Below are 11,698 nucleotides of genomic sequence, written 5' to 3'. Positions count from 1 at the left end.
AAAAACACATCGATTTGCTGATATAAAACAAAACATCCACTGGAAGACAGTGTTACGATGGATCTGTGCATAGGGACAACTTCAGGCCACTTCCAGGTGGAGAGAAATTATTTCTGAACAATTTCTTAATATTTTTAAAGCAATTTTCAACATACATATATATTTTATATCGGGTTTTATAAAACTCATCTCTGCTTTTTCATTTCCTGGATAACAAGATAATGACAGAGCTGAAGAAAGACTTGACCTCTTGACTTGATCCTCCTGGCTTTTCCTCGGAGAGCAGTTCTCATCAGTGAAGCAGGCTGTGCTGCAAACACAGGACATCACAGCCAGCAAAAAGCAGCTCCACCTTTCTCACGTCAGGGACCTGGAGAAGCTCACTTGAAGGCAGCTGAAGGTAGAATATTGCTTTTACCCCACATCGATCAGCAGTGCTTCTACAGACGCGCCTTCCCTCCACTGCGCTGCTGCTGATGTTTAGGAATAGGACATAAAAACCTCAGGCAGCAGACGCTTTTCATTGGGTTCTCTTCCCTGCAACTGACTAGCTCCTCAGGAACTAATGCTGGCATGAAAATGGAGTAACACAGTAAAAATGGGGATCCCTTGAGTGGTAGTTTGTGTCAGTTACCCCCATGGAACCTCATTAACTTCACTGAAGCTGCAGAAAAATAACATACTGCAGAATTTGGCCTTATTTTATTTTTGCAAATGCATCTTTTAAAATTGCGCATCTGGAATTTAAGTTCTCTTCCAAATGCTGTGTGTGATTTGTTCTTGCCAAAGAGGCACACCTGGGACTAGGAAGGAGGTTTAGATAAGTGCCTTTCCATATGGCCCACTGATAAATGATTCATTCTGTACAGCTTAACTTTGAAAATAAATTCAGAATCGTTAAGATATTAAGATACCAACTTCATATTTCACCTCATAATTGCACTTCACATATCACGAAAAGAGCTCGTCTGTTGTTTTTGCTGCTGCTGTTTGCAGATGCAGCTTGCAGACCCAAAGTGGAGCTCCTGGGTATTGCATCACAGCCCAGCTTGCTCTTTCCTTCGCATTCCAGCACACATTTTGCTCTTCTTTAGAGGCTAATTTTTATGTGGATCAATACCAAAAAAGCAAACAACTTTCTTCTCATAAAGTCACAGATTCCATATCTTTAGATGAAGCAACCTACTATCATGGTTTTTAGGATAGTGCTTAATTAAACATGCTGATGGGGTTAAGGACCACATAGGATGAAAACAAGATCAAAACAAGATTCTCCTAAGAGGTAAGGAGGGTAGAATTCCTCAGCTTCTCTTTTGGAGGAATGGTAACGGTGACAGGCTGGTGAAATTGGTCCTGTTGGCTTCTGTATGCGCAGTGCAAGGTCACAGCTGTCACTCTCAGAGCTATTCTGCAAATGAACTCCCAACATCACTGCCGGCACAGTAGAGTTTCTGCTGGAAGGGTGTAGCTGGCCAGGAGATCTCCCAGAGAAATGGATGCAGCTTGCATTTGATGCCCTGGGCACAGAGCAATAGGTACAGCTGGCCCCAACAGCTGCTGACAAACACAGTCAATTTTCTTGTCTCTTTTTTAAGGAGGGAGGGAACCAGGACACACAGAGGGTAACGCAGAGCAAATCCAGTAAGCTAAGGGCACAAGCCCACATCTCCTCCTAGCAGGAACCTCCTCCATACCAGCAGCCCAGCCCTGGAATGTGACACATAGGACACTGAGACCCAGGAAAAGCAAAGCATCTCAAAACCCTATATGCACCATGCAGCACCTCTGCACCATGCCCCAGCATGGCCATGCAGGCACGGGATGGAGCTGTGAGTGCTGCTTTGCATTCAGCAGCACAGCCGCCTGTTGCTCTCAAGGGCTGAGCTGGGTGTCCCCACTCAGTACCACCATAAGCCTCACAGCAGCACGGTCCTGACATACACGGGACCCAGGTCACATTGGTGGCATCATGCTGCTTTACGTCTCCAGGACACACTGCTGCACAGGGCCATAAGAGAGGACAAGGACCCAAAGTGAGGACGAGGAGCACACTGGGCCCAGGAGCCAGGTGGAGAGGTGTGCTGTGGGAGGAACGCTGGTCCCTGCAGGCTGCAAGCCCCCACGGATGCTGATTCCTCCCATGGGTTTTTTGGACTCCTGTAGTCACTAATTGCTTCAGAGCCGGTGAAAATACTTCCTGTGGTGCTACCAGCCTGTAATGCTTTGGCTTAAAAGCACTGCGGTTGAAAAGCCTCCTCAAAGCAACTGGGTTCAGCTAGGAGAAAAGGGGAGGAAGCCAGCAGAGGCCAATTTAAGACAAACATCTGGAAAATATTCCTAATGTAAGATGTACTGGTGTGCAGCAGGAGCTCTGGGGAGTGAAAGATGCCCACGGGTTGAGGAGATGTCAAGTGGGCAGGCCAGGCCTGGAGGGGCCGTGTTCAGTGCATGGAGATGTGATATACTAGGTGCTGCCTCCAGCTTTGTTCAGGGATTAGAAAGCTGCCCACAGCATTCCTCCTGCACGGCACACAGGGAAGTATATGGTTACCCTGGTAAGAAGGATGATCTGAAGGAAGCCCAGGGAACAAAGGAGCACGTGCTGGAGGCAGGAAGCAGGCTTGGCTCAGGGTGCAAGGCTCAGCTCACAGTTCTGGTGGCACAGATCAGCGTGACCCCACAGAAGTGGATTTACACCAACTTGCACCCAGAATCAATCTATTTTGTACTGCTAGACAGAGAAAAATAGGTACCTCATGCCTAGTCCAACAGTTTACTACAACAAGTTACTGAATATCATGTTCACAGGGAGCAAAAAGGCCAGGGGAATAAAATCTGACGAGTCAAAGTTTGATCCTGAGGGCTCCTTCCAGGGACAGGCAACTGAGAAATACGACTGGAGCAGAAGACTACTTCCAATTCCAGGTGCAGCCAATAGACATTTAGGCACATGATTTTTTTTCTATATAAAAGCAGTCCCAGGTGAGAATTCATAGATGATATATCTAGGAAAAAAAAAAAAAAAAGAAAAAAAAAAGAAAAAGAAAAAAGCCTTGCTCTTGCTCTGTGTTCCAGAAAGCTGTCTTCCTTCTTAATTCTATCCATTCAAATTTACTGCTGCTGAAATTTCCCATGTCTGCCAAAACGTAAGGAAAGCTGCATACAGATGAGCATTAGCAGCACAACAGGGAGAAGCGTTCAGAACAGAGGAGGAAAAGAAATACTGACGAGGACAGATCAGTCATTTTCAGAGATTACAGCAATTCCAGGGAAGGATCTTTTTGAATTACTGATTAGAAAAAGACAAAGCAGGAAAATTCCTGTTGTATGAGAATGGATCAGGCCAGCGGTCTGTATAGCTGTTTATTACAGCAGTCACCTGATATTAGAAGTGTGTTACACTGGGCTCTGCATAGCGTACTGAAAAATGTGCCTCTGTTCCAGAACTTGCCCTCCATTTCAACATGCATCCAGAAAGATGCTGAGAAGGGAAGCAGTGCGGTGATGCGGTACAGGATGGATGAAGCACTGTGCCAAGCTGTTCCCTGGCTCCTGTCCCAGCTGTGCTCTCTTGCTCCTCCCTGCCTCCGTGGGCTCTCAGGCATCTTATCTGCAGCGAGACCTGTTCTGATGAGCTCCTTCCACGACTTCCACATTGCATTTGGCTGCAATCAGCCAAATGGTCCAAAGGTCACTGGGAGAAGGGTAAAGCAGCTGAAGATGTTTGCAATGGTTGGCAGTTTTCAACAGGAGAGCACCCTGGTGAGTTTGCAGTTCTCACCTTCAAAAAAAATCCGGCTGAAAGAAACAAAAAATGCTCAGAAGAAACTTTTGTATGATTTGAAGTACTTTAACCCCATAAATATATAAAACTATGCCAAATGCTTTACTAGAAAATGAGAATTTCCAAAAGATAGACTCTACAAGTATCAGAAAATCAACATTTTCCAGGAAAGCTATATAGGATCCTATCACCAGCTCTGTTCTACGCTAAGGAGTTGCATCTGCTTTCTGGCTTTTTACAAAAGTAACACACAGAAGGTCATTCTGCAAAGCTGGATCCCAACTGACTGCACTACAACGTGAACACTAAAAGCAGCAAGTATCTCCACACACTTACTTCTTCAGCTCATTTTGCATGGTTTTCAACCACAGAATTCAGCGAGAGCTCTTTAAAGTGCTATTTTCCCAGTGCTGCAGTTCCAGGAATAAATGGGTATCCAGGCAGGTGAGTGAAAGGCAGTACAGGCAGAGGCCCCAGTTGGGTCCATTAACGAGGACTCAGTGTCCATTTCTAGGAAAGCCACACTAGCAGGAAACGGGGGGGATAGAAATAACTCGTTAGAGGTCTTACACTCTAATGCAGATGCATCTGTATTTTTCCATTATATCGAGAGCTTTGCCCATATTTACTGCTTGGGGACTGTTTTTCTCACTGCTGTTGTCCTGCCAGCAATATGTACTTGCGGTCGAAGCCTCTGCAGTACCTTGGCACGACAGCCTGGACGCCGCGGCTGGACCCCGCTCTGCTCCTGCGCTCGGGCTCTGCTCTGCGCCACGGCTCACATCATCACCAATGCTGTGTGCACCGCCGGCCAGGGCTGGGGTGGCTCAGTGCGTGGCTCTGGGCTGCCCTAACCCAGCTCAGTCAGTGGGAACAGAGCGAGTCCTACGTGCTCTGCAGGCCTCAGCGCTAACAGCCCTTAAGGAGCATTGCTCTGCACTCCTCGGCACCGCAGAGCTTAGCATGAGGTAGTGTAAGGGCAGTGAATGCAGTGCTGGAGATAATCCCTGTGCTCAGGTGACAGTCAAAAAGGAACGTCTGGCTGAAGGCCATTTCCAGGCAGGGTGATGCAGACTGGCCCCATGCAGCGCTGCCATGCTGCCTGCACCTACAGCTGCACAGGAGCCAAAGGCTGGGCTCCGGGGTGGCAGAGCCGCTGCGGCTCCGAGGCTCTGAACTGGAATCTTCTCCCAGTTGTTATTCAAGTGATTCATGAGATGTTTGGCCTAAGCTGCAAACACAGTGGGTTTTTGTCAAACAAAGCCCAAGAAATATGCATCAAATTGATTCCAGAATGTCAGGAGGGGGTCGAGCTGTAAGGCCAGTGGTCTCCAGAGGCTCTCCAATGTGTGAATCGGTGAAAATCACAAAAGTATCACAGTGCTAAAGCAAAAACTCATTAATAAAAGTGACAGGGAAAGCTCTGAGACAAGGAAAGTTATCCAAGAGCACACCTTGTCTGGCCCAGGAAAGCCACACAAGCCCTGTTACTTGAATGGTTTTATAACTAGAGCCATCAATATTCTCAAGAAGATACTTAAGGAAAAGCCCTCGGTGGGCAGAAGGGCTGACAAGATGACCTGGCAGGTATTTTCCATCCTCCAGTTCTATGAGCCTTCTCCATTTACATCAACAAGGTTTTTTACTGAAGTGAAGGGAATTCAGCACTCCCGTTTGCCTCCTTGTTGTCAGGTTGGTGCTTAGAGCAGCTGGCCTCCAGTGAAATCCTGCTTAAGCCAACAATTTTGAAAAGCAATTCTGCACAAAGTTGAATGGAAACAAACCCATGGAAGAGCTCACTAGAGCTTTATATAAAAAAGAGATGAAGGCCCTGGGCAGGGCTCAAGCAAACCTTCCTCAGGGCTCCCAGCTCCAGCTCAACAGTCTCACACCATTGCTCCCTTGCCTGATTCTGCTCAGTCAGCTGCTCTTGGTGCATAAACACATGCTGCACAGTATGCATCCTGCCACCCAAAGAAGCCAAGGGCACTTAGTAGTTTTGGCTTGGCTCACGTAAGGACTCCAGCTGCTGTGCTAGGAACTGGAGTATTCTCCTTTCTCAGGCAGTGTTATTTAATCTGAGGAGACTTGCAAGAAGGTGATGCCAGGTGTAATTATGCCAGAAGAGATAAGCAGGCTCATCTGACTGTCAGGGGCATTATTTGCATACACTGTCATACACTCTAATATTTCTGTCTGCGTGGCATAAAAAGGAGCAAAAAATCCTTGGAGAACAATCACAACGGCGTCTCACCATGTGACATCTTTGCCACCTGTTTAGAAAATATTTATCAAGTCAGTATTTGATATTGTTATCTGCTATGCTCTGAAAGTAGAATGGAATGGGTGGAATCTTTATAGACTCAATCTGTGGATTAACTCTGAGCAGGAATGTATTTATGCTTAAGAACCACGTCTGACAGCCACCCAGCACTACTTCCTTTGTTGAGAACACATATTTTATCCCCTACTTCAATGACTCTGAAAGGTTTGCACTTGCTTCTTCAATTAAAGGAGTTTACAATGACAGTTTTATTGTCATTAGAGGAAAAGAAGGTGACAGTGCCAAAGATGACGTGAAATTCAGAGCTGCTACCCCAGTAACTTGCTGACTAATGCAAATCCCTGCTTCAAGTCTACCAGAAAGCACTGCAATACTTCTGATCACATTCTCTGAGACCTTTCCTTGTATGGACACAGTGTCGCAGAGGACCAGCAAGGGAATCATGTGCTGCAGGGGGGGAGGTGGTTTTCCCTAGATATTCTGTAAGGCTGTGAAGCTCTTAATTAGCCCACGTTCTCCAGCAACGCAGTTGAAGTTGATTATCTTTCCTCTTTTTTCATCAGTACTTGGAATAAATTCTGGAATGATTCATTGGGTGCTTGATCTTTTTATAAAGTGTTGACTACTGCACATGAAATAATAGATTTCCACAAAGGTTCCAGGGCTGTCACTGCTGCCTGACCAAATGCCAGGTTTGGCACACATCTTACCTGGAGCAGTAAACGCTGTTCTCTGTATTGTTCACATTCAAAGACTCTATCAAAAATGCAGTATAACCACAAAAAAAAGCAGCCCCTGCTCAGAAAGTGTACAATTCGAGGTTGAATCCTCAAAACGTTACCTTAACATTGTGCCAGAACAACACAAACCTGGCCTAACGAGCCTCTCTTTGAAGGAAAAGGCCACTTTTTCTACAGATACGACTTGCCTGGTTGTTGTGTGTTGGCCTTGGTCAGCAACTAACCCCCATACACACAAATGTGTATGGGACTGGGAGAAAACAGGATGAGGAAGAGTAAAGATACAAACAGGGACATTCACCCATTCCTACACAGGCAGAACAGACTTGGGAAAAAAGTTAATTTAACTGACTCTTCTCAAACAGGCACTCACGTTCCCCTCCTCTGCCCAGCCCGTCACTAAGGACCCTACCCCAGTGGCACCACCATTCCCTGCAGCTCAGCCCCATGGGGTCAGGGAGCAGCAGTAGGGCTTGGCATGGGGCAGCCATGGCCTCTTCAATCATGGCACCAGAACCAAAAGTGGGACACGTGCACCCCAACAGCGGGTCTGTCAGCATGCACCATGGGTCAGCAGTGCTGAGGGAGCATGTCACCCTTCCTCTTACCCACCCTCTGGAGAAATGGTAACCTAACAAGCAGTGAGATCTTCCGAATTTCAGTTCAATCATAAGCAATTGAAATGTCATTTTTTATGGCAGAGAGATGGCTTGAATACACTCCCATGTATTACAAGGACTACATGATCGATACCTATCCTGCTTGAGTGACTTGTAAGTATATTCCTGCTATGCAGGAATATGTGCTCTTTGCAGCAGCACTCCACGGCCAGGAGTTTTCCTGCAACTGAAAGCTTTCCTGACCTTTCCTGCAGCAAGAAGCCACAGCCGCCTTCTTGCTGTGTGTTTGCACAGGGGATGCTCTGAAGCCAGCAGACATTTCAGCAGTGTCCAGGACCGCATCCTCAACTGAGAGGCTAGCCCTGCTGAGCTCCTCCAGCCAGCCTGTACATAATGCCTTGCAACGGGGAGATTAACATTTTGTGAGTTTTGCTTTTATCATATTCCCTATGCTTTCGTAACTAAATTCAAAGCCATCACCACCTTTAAACAGGACAGATCAAAAGCTGGGTGGGGCAGGAAGAGCACTTGGATCATGTAGGCATGGATGCAGTAACTCCTGCCATTGGCTCCTCCAATGAAAGCCTAGAGATAACCCTGCTCCTACATCTGCAGCAGTGTGAAGACTGGCACGCAAACCTCACCCAGATCAGCACTGCTTGCTGACCTCCCTTGCCTAAAAGTGGGATGCCCTATCTTGTTTCAGAGCCAAACTGCGCCGCAGTAATTTGCTACAGCATTTACAAACTGCCAATTTGCATGTTTTGTTCACTGCTGCAGGCTCTGAGTCATGTACCAGCGTAGTCACTTCTAATCTTTTCTATACTAAACATCTGACCGCTTAAAAGCGCAACCCAGCCCTGCGCGAAGCATTTGCCGGTGAGCGGAGCCATAAATCGTGGCGGCCGCCTGCTCAGAAGTGGCTGGGCACTGAGAAGTTTCCGAGCTGTAAATACCCCCCCAGCTCTCTGCAGACTCTTGGACTTTTGATAAACACAAGCAATTAGCGCCTTCGCAGACATCATTTTCCTTCCCCACTGGTGGAACATTGGATACCCAGAAGGAAACTGTGCCTTGGAGAGAGGCTCCGGGAAGGTCTGTAGGGTTGCGCATGGGACGTCTAACAGTGCCTCGACTCATGCAGAGCCCTGTGCTAACACGTTCCTCTCCCCCACACCTCCTCTCCGAGTGACATGTGCTGTGACAAGCCCATTGCTGTCTGACAGGAAGAAAAACAAACATTACAGTGGATAATCAAACAAACGCACTTCTTCAACTCCTGGATGGGAACTCACTCTTAGCTAATGTCATAAAACATGGGAAGAATGCTCTGTGATTAAACACTTCTCTGGAAATATTTGACTGTTTGGAATGAGCTACAGGAACAACATTGAAGTCATCAGTGGCAGTAAAGGTTGCATGAGACTGGGATGAAGGGACTTTCATCAAAGTACACACCAGGGAGAAGCTTGCTGCATTAAGCAAACCTGTATTTTCTCCTGTTTCACATCATTGCAACTTCCATGCAGGGGAAACTGCAGCTGCACTGAGAATCCAAGTCCACACCTGAGCTGTTGTTGGCACACAGCGTTCATCTTTCTGATGCAGGACATGGGCTCACATCCTGCTTGCTCTCAAGCTTGCCCACAGTCTCATTTTTTTCTGGCCATGACAGCAGCTGAGCTACTTTCAAGAAAACCACCAGCTGGTCTAAGTCATGCTAGGATTCAGTGACAGCACAAAAAGCAGCACCTCTGACTTGGGAGCTGAAGCAGCTCTATCAGAGCCAGGCTTAGAGATCTACCATCATCAGATGGACAGCTGCATTGCCAGTTAGGAAAAAAAGGGACAAGCTGTGAATCTTAATGAGGCATAGAGATGTAGAAGGGAAATTCTCAGGCTCTTGAAGTTCTGTATGTCAGAATACTCGAGGAAAGCCCCAGAAGCACAAGGGGTACATCTGTCACATGCTGAATTTCTGCATCATCAGCACAACATCACACACGAGTATGTCGTTCTGCCCTCTGGAGACCTTGAATGTGGACCATGACCTCTCCTTCTCCTTGACCCATTACACACCTTTCCTGTGTTTGCCAGACATCTCTTCCTCACTGCAAGACTAAGAAATAGGCAGTTTCCCACCCTTTGGAGGTATTCTCCCTCCTGAACACAGGCAGATCCCAACCTATCCAGATATCTAACTTAAATCTCCCCTCTTTTAGTTTAAAAAAAAAAATCAGTGCAGAGAGGATGCTTGCAAGTAGAGCAGGTGGAACACGGGGAGCTGGGGTGCCAGTGGCCATCAACCCCAAGATTTTAAACAGAATTCTGTTTAAAAACAAGTAGAGGCGTGTTAAAGAACAGCCTCTTCCTGCTGAAGTGAACAACCAAAGGAGATCTTTGAAAGTAAGTTATTTGCACAGTGGTATAGATTTATCAATAAAGAAAATGACAAACTTGGCCTATTGAGATGGTCTCCCAACTCAATGGCAAAGCAGACAAAACAACAACAAATATATGAAAAAACTGATGTGGTGATCAACCCTCCCCCCTCCCACCCCTTGTTTTTGAAATAATGCAAAGTGTCAAATACCACCGTCAGAAGACATCATTCTTACAGCTGTTAATCTACTCAAGGAACTAACAGAAGAGGAATACAGTACGCATTGGCAGTACTTCTCATTACATATTTCAAAGGAAGAAACTGAAAACACATTTCCAGAGTTGGATTACCAGGACGACACAAGGCACACAGCAGCATGAGCCCCACTGGCTGCCCTTCCCACGTGGCAGGGCAGCTGGTCCCTGCACACAGCTTTGGGAGAACATACCTATGGCACAAAGGGGTTAAAGAGGACAATGAAACACAGCAGGTGCAAGCACACGAGAAAGAAATAAAGCAAAATTCTCTCCTTATGGGAGCAATAGAAATGATTGAGAGTGTGGACTCCGTAATCTGCAGAAACTGGGGCAACACTGTTGAGTCAAATTAATGCACAGAGTGGAAAAATCCTAGCCTGACAACATACCCATGTCACGTGTCTATATGTAATTTACAACCATGGTTGGAGTCTGCCTGAGATAGATTAGGGGGGAGAACACACGTGTGGGGTTGTTTCGTTGGGAAGCATGGACACTTGCATATGTCCATAACCACACTACAGAATGATGAACAGGACAGTAAATTTTTTGCACTCCCCAATCCCTGCCATCATGGTTAAGAGCTGTCTCCACCCTGTCAGCCTCAGTGCTGTGTTTGCTTATCAGAAGGCAGGGAGAAAAAGACACGAGGTGAAGCCTTGCTGTAGCTCCTCTTTAGGGGAGAGGAAAAGGAAGCCCCTAAGTAGATGTCCTGTCTGCATCCCTCTGTCTTTCACCAGCAGTGCTATTGGGCCCAAGTCAGCATCGCCCTGCTAAGCCCTCACTCCAGCACACTGCCATTCAAGCAGTCCCAGGTGCCCCCACACAGGCCACCCTGACCAAACCTCATCCTGAAAACACACAAGCAGAAATGCTGGAATAGCAGGGCAGAGGGAGCTGTGTGCCCAGGATGCTCCCATCCTGATCCCAAGCAGCAATGTGCCATGTGCCAGCCCACCTGCATCAAAGGCAGAGCTGGCACACCTTGTCTCCCAGCTACAGGAGTTTAGTGCAAGCAGACTCCCACCTATGAGATGCACAAAGGTCAGGAACAACCAAAGCACCTGGAGCTCCATGTATTCCTGTCTTTCTCAGGAGTGTCAGCCGAAGCCCTGGATGGAAATAACACAAGGAGACAGGTCCATATATACACAGCACACTCTGTAGTGCAGTCTTTATCCCCACCAGATACCCCCTGCCACCCACTGAGCTTTACTTTGCTGTCAGGGCTGGATTTCAAGTTGGAAATTCTTCACACTGCAACTGCTGCCTGGGTTCAGCTCCTCACATTCAGCTCTAGGAAACTCTCCAGATGAAACAAAAAACTGGGGTGCCTTGGTGCATTAGCAGCAACACCCCAGCAGAACTTCTGCATGCTCATTAATGCCAGACCAGTTTCAGGTGTCCCAGAGTTAGGGTTTTCTACTGGATAGGTATGAAGTAAGAATTACAGTTTGTCACCTTTTATTCTTATATACAGACAAAACTTAGATTGCAATTGGGCTCAATTCCTTCACAGGTGCAAACTGCATCAAAAAGGCACAGAACCACAAGCATGTGAGGAGAAAGGCAAAACCACAGCAAGCGTGCAGCTCGTTTAAAGACTGTCTTCATGCTAAAACTGCCTGGA

General features: G+C 46.9%; 1 long non-coding RNA gene across 1 annotated transcript in view; it reads right to left on the bottom strand.

Annotated features, from left to right (window-relative positions):
• Positions 1 to 494: 494 nt before the first annotated feature.
• Positions 495 to 11,698, bottom strand: part of LOC125700123 (uncharacterized) — a 28,056-nt gene continuing 16,852 nt past the window's right edge. Inside the window, exon 2 of the long non-coding RNA XR_007379787.1 lies at positions 495 to 6,057. This is a non-coding gene — a long non-coding RNA (uncharacterized LOC125700123). The remainder of the gene's footprint in view (positions 6,058 to 11,698) is intronic.

This window comes from Lagopus muta, chromosome 14 (assembly GCF_023343835.1).
Source record: "Lagopus muta isolate bLagMut1 chromosome 14, bLagMut1 primary, whole genome shotgun sequence".
NCBI lineage: Eukaryota > Metazoa > Chordata > Aves > Galliformes > Phasianidae > Lagopus > Lagopus muta.
The sequence above is the reverse complement of the archived record's forward strand: the minus strand, read 5'-3'. Positions and strand labels throughout refer to the sequence as shown.